Below are 5,864 nucleotides of genomic sequence, written 5' to 3'. Positions count from 1 at the left end.
TATTCATCATAGGGGTCTTCAGGCTGCGCTTTGTCTGGTTCCTCACCTAGGACCTGTCTGCCTTGGGTGACCCTACCAGGGGCATAAAGCCCCAGACAGCAGAGCTCCTAGTATCATTGGGACACTCAAACCCCTCCACCACGATAAGGTGGCAGCCCCAGGAGAGGTATATATATATATATATAAAATAGTATTTCATTGCTAGTCTTCATTTTGTTGCATTAAATGTTTTGAAACCAAAATACTTGGCAGGTCAGGTTTGGGAATGTTTTCTAGAAATATTCAGAAGTTGAAAACGTAAATGTTTCATTCAGACGAGTTGCAGAAGTTTTTCAGTAACTAGGTTATAGTTTCAAACCAAACAGAAGACTGTTACTACTTACCGAGTCATCAGAGTATTTCCAGATGACTTTTATTCTCTGGTTTTTATAAAACATGGCTGAAGTTTTGATGACAATTACAGTTCTTCTTGATTGCTTAGATACAGTTGTCAACTCAGACTCCTCATTTTCACAATAGTTCACACACAGGCCTAAGCAGTGGCCTTCGTTGCCAAAATGACAGATTTTGTTTGTGAAAGGCACTAGCGATGCCAAAACATTTACACATTTGTGCATTTCTCAAATCCTTCTTGACATTTGCAAAACTGTAAGTGCATTTCTCAAAACAACTTGAACAGCGAAACACAGTGGATTACCTACAAAAAACAAAACAAAAAAAAAAACAGCCTTTCTCCAAAATCCCATAATTTCCTCCCCTCTTTCTGCCCGTCTGTGACGTATGATTTGTCATGTGAGACATGCACACACAGTTTTTTGGTAGAGGAGAAAGAAACACTTCTGAATCAGTAAAAATGAAGTACTATGTTTATAAAGTTGGTCAACAATTATTTTTGGATGTTTTTTTTCTGCTGACACCGAAGCAATATCACCAGCAGAATTATCAGAGATCCATCAAAGTAAACATGTTAACGCTTCAGTAAATTCAACTTAGTTAATTTATGCACTTATGTAATTTATAAAAATGACATCTGTAGACACTCCACAAGACAAACGTCCAATAAACAGAAATATGAAATAAAATCCATCAAATATGTAGGACTGATTCAAATTAAATATAATCTAATTTGATGAGCGTAGTCTGAGGCAACTGAGATAACAAAGCAGACAAACACAGAAAAAGTACATACCCACTATTCCAGGAGTACTTTTTATTTTATAAAGAAATCAACAGTTAATTGCAGCTGTAGCTCTAATGTTGGCCTCATAGCTCTGAGACATTAGGACAATATTTAGGATAAAAAACAGAGAACAAAGAACAGTAATATATGCTCCATGAAAGCAGCAGGAGCAAGATGAGAGTTTACAGAGGACTGTATCTGTGTGTCAAGTGACAAGTTGACACACACATTTTATCCGAGTTAAACTCCGTGTTGCAGCGGCATATAAAAACAGACCTGCAAAAACCTCTAAAGGCACAAAATATCTGTCGCTGTCAAGAAAACTGGATACAAGAGACTGTAACATCTGGAACGTTAGTGGTGAGTCAGAGAAATCACTGAAACTTTGTGGGATTTTTTACAGCATGTCAAAGAAACCAAGTTTTGAAATATAATAGTACACCATATATCACCCTGTGCTCATTAAACATAGAGTGATGTATGTCAAACCCTTGTTTTCTGTAATTTTGATAATTATGACTATTCTATGGTTTTTCTGAGGTGAAACAGAAGCTCAGGTTGCTTTGACAGAATATTTCCGTTCATCTACGTTGTTGGGTTTGGCATCTCGCATATTCCTTTGGACAACACTTAGATTCTGGGGTTCAGGTCAGGTCAGTTTGCTTGCCAATCAAACACAGCAACACAATAACACGATGGTCGTTGGATCAGCTTTTGGTACCTTTGGCATTGTGACCAGGTACCAAGTCAACTTAGCAACAGTTCCTTCACCCAGGTAATATGCTTCCGACACTCTCATGTCTGCACTCCTTGTGAAAGTCCTCCAAATTCATGAATTGATTTTGTTTGACAATCCTTGCAAGTCTGTGGCTCTGCTGGCTCTCAGTGAGCCTTTTCCTACCACACTCTTTCCTTCCACTCAATTTTATGAATATGCTTGTGAATAGTCATCTTCTTTGGCAATTATCTTTTGTGGCTTATCCTTCTTATGGAGGATTTTAATGACTATCTTCTGGACATGATTGTGTAGGCCATATATAGCTCAAAGCATTTATATAATAAAAAAGCTTTTTTCAAAATTGGTGTTATGCAATATTTTAATCTTCTGAGCTAACTAATTTTGGATTTTCATTGTTTGGAAACCATTATAATAAAAATTACCCAAAATAAAGGATTGGAATACGTTTGCTCTATTTGTAATCAATCTATACAATACATGAGTTTAACTTTCTTAAATGGTTGAGAAAATCATAAAATTTTTCACAATGCATTGATTTAATTACCTTTGCTGAAGTATTAACTATCATTTATGATTAAATTATGTCTATTCTTTCATGATCCAGACCAAAAAATAAGAAAAAAGATCCATATTGGGACATTAAGTACAACATATATCAATATAGAAGTGATTATGAATAAAATGTTCTTGTTTGTGTGTACTAGTTAAAAAAAATATAAATCAAACTCTTTTAGTTAATTTATGAAAAACCTGAACCTCAAATAAGACCAGGGTTTGACTTTGCTTCCATCTGAACATGTTTTCCTCTCTTCTCTGACAGTAATGAGACTACAGAGCCCTGCATGCTTTGGGAACAGCATGCTAACTGTCCGACCCCTGACCCGGGCCTGCAACATGCTCTTTTTTTATTGTCGCTCATCCCAGTGGAGGCCACCGGGAGCAGATGTACCTGCCAAAGCTCCACCAATTCCCCTGCTGCCCTTCAGCCGGCTCTCCTCACCCCCTCCAGCAGCACCTGCTGGCTCTCGGCAGCTAAAGGAAACAAGTTTACAGCCTACAGAGCCGAGTCTGATCCACATGGAAAACAGACACACACAGCGAGCCTTGTAGAAATGGGTGTCTGCTGAGGTCTCTTATAGGGGAAAAAAAAAACTTGCTGTAGAACAGGAAGAGATTGGAGAAAAGCATGCAGGGTGGGTATCCATGGCAACGCTTATTGTCAAGCATCACTTCTGAGAAGCAGTGCACGACACTCGGCTGAACAGGAGTGACAGCTCTGCAGTTCTGTGGCATTTCAAAGCTTCCGCCGTCATCTGTCCTCAACGTGAATCCATAAAGAGCCAATTATGTCTCAGAGAGATATTAACAAACAACACAGTATGACTCACATTGCTGCTGCTGATGGATCTTCTTTGGCCTCAGAGCCGCGCTGATGTTTCCTGCTTATCATCCTGGTGGTATTAAATTATAGATTGTGCAACAGAAAGCCACATAAAGAGTTGATTAGTGCAGTGGTTTGTGAGGAATAGTTTAATGATCCTGCTGCAGAGTCACAGAGTCGGAGAGGAAAAGGCAGAGAAAGGTCAAGTTTGGTCAATCTTGAATCAAGATCTCTTATTCTTTCTTGCCAAGTTCATGTTTTGTTTTTTTTCCCCACCGTTTTGCAAATCTTAAATTCTCAATTTCTTTATTTCTGATCCTTCATCCACTGCTCTGCTCCATGAATTGTCTGTGATTTCATCCTGTGACAAACTGTAGAATCTGTTCTTGTTGACGTCACATTTTGACATTAACCAGCCTGGTGCTGGTTCTATCCAAGCACCATTTTCTGTTTCTATCTCTTATATGTAAAGTGTTTTTATTGTGTTTACAATAGCTTTGCTTCATCATGGTCATCACACAGCATTCAGATGGAATTTTGTTGTGAACTTTATCATTAAAATATTTCTGGCTTTATATTGCTCTGAAGATGGTTAATATCTGACCTGCACTGTTTTGTGGCAACAAACCTTGGAAATCTGTCTGGATGTGGTGAAGTGATACGGACAATGGATGATCCTTCCTTCCATCCGTCTATCCACCATGGAGTTAACAAGACCTGAAGGGAAACACAAACATCCCTCTCCCTAGCAACACACATTCTGGGGGATCCCAAGGCATTTCTGAGCCACAAGCAACATATCGTCTTTCCAATACATTCTGTGTGTGCCCAAGGGTAAATGCCTTATAAGCACAGGCGAATGATCCATTAAATAGAGAGCTTTTCGGCTGAGCTCCTTCATCACCACGACAGACCGGTGTAACACTCGCATTACCTTTGTCTACTCTAGCTCCTAATCCAGCTGTTCATCTCACTCTTTATCCTACATAAGCAATTTCACTAACTCATTTATTCATTATTGGCTATTTGCATAGGAACAAGTGTAAAGTATAGACAAACACTGTTGTCTGTGAAGGGAGGATAATTGTTACTCAGAGCAAGGAGCTACTTTGTAAAACCTAAGCAAATGTTTGTGTGTAATCTGTTAAGTGTGGAGGTGCTAAGATGGACCGACTCACCTGTATTTGCTGTGTCCTCTGCAGGGTATTTGGACAAATAGTTCCCTCAGGCTTCGGACATCATTTATATAGGTTCCGGCAGAAGCCATGGAAGAGTGTGGGGGGAAATTGTTCATGGATTGTTTTTGTTTCATTTTTTGTGGTGTTTCATAATGGTGTTATGGTGTAAGGATAAAACAAAAATATTTATAAAAATTAAATGCAAATGTGCTTGTATTTGGTAAAAGGTATTTCATGTATATAGGTGGAAATTGGTGAATTGAGACCCTCTGTAATTTAAAGTGGTTTGGTCCTTCACAGCTGGAACTATTTAAGGCTGCAGTTGCACTTGTTTTTTTTTTTCTTCCTGATGCTTTGTTTGAAGAATAAACATTTGCTGTTTCCACCTGACTCTGCCTCAACTTTCATCCTCACTGTAAATCCAGCCTTGTTACTCACCCGCAGGACAGCTTTTACCGATTTTTGTCTTATTGTCTTTCTGCTTTAAATTGTGATTGAACTGGTGCAAATCTATGACACTAAGGATCAAAACTCCTTTCATCTGTCTGCTCTTGTGAGATTGATTAAAAAACATTCTCTTGCAAGAGAAAATAGAAAACAAGCAGTTCATCCTGCTGGGTCTCCTCAGTGAACATCCTGACAGCTTGTCTGCTGCCTGCAGGACAAAAACCTGTCCCCGATTTAAGTCTGATCCTCGTCACCTTCAGCACATCATGTTTACATTAAGGTGTACAATAAGAGCTGTAGTACATGAATGTCTCCCTGCTGTGGAAATAAAAGGATTCTGATTAGCAGGCAGATGGCCAAATAAACAGGCAGGCAGTTGTGATGGAGATTGGATTAGCATGAGGATCGAATTGCATTTATGAAACCAGACGAAGCACATAAGGCAAAATTAAGTGGGATCCAAATGATGGTTGTTTCATAGCAACAATGGTACACAAAGAAGAAGTCTGCGACAACTTATCAGTCTCTTTTGGGCGCTGGCTCTAAAACACAATAATAACAAAAGATAAAATGTGAGTAAAACTGATAATAATTTCCATCATTGATCATTGCTATTCTTTTTGAATGGTTGTGCAAAACTGATCCTGTCAGGCTCCTTCATTTTCATTGTTTCATTTCCTGTCTGAGATCTATTCTGTTCGGTGTTCCTCTTCATGTCAGGCTCAAAGAAACACAGATGTTCTTGTATCAAGCCAAATTACCCCGGTGTCTCCATGCTGCTAATTGTTACCTCAGTCTGGGTTTCCTCAGTGTGCCTAAAGATTGTCCAAATGTAATTAAATGCTAAGTGCAAGTCGTCTCTGCTTTGCAGAGTTTTAATAGCTTTGTATACTTATTGTTGAAGATTTCGAGATTGCTCCTCTTAAGACCATAATTGTA

Source organism: Poecilia latipinna, unplaced genomic scaffold (genome assembly GCF_001443285.1).
Source record: "Poecilia latipinna isolate Pla-1442-1.1 unplaced genomic scaffold, P_latipinna-1.0 Scaffold81, whole genome shotgun sequence".
In the NCBI taxonomy this organism is placed as follows: Eukaryota; Metazoa; Chordata; class Actinopteri; order Cyprinodontiformes; family Poeciliidae; genus Poecilia; species Poecilia latipinna.
The sequence above is the reverse complement of the archived record's forward strand: the minus strand, read 5'-3'. Positions refer to the sequence as shown.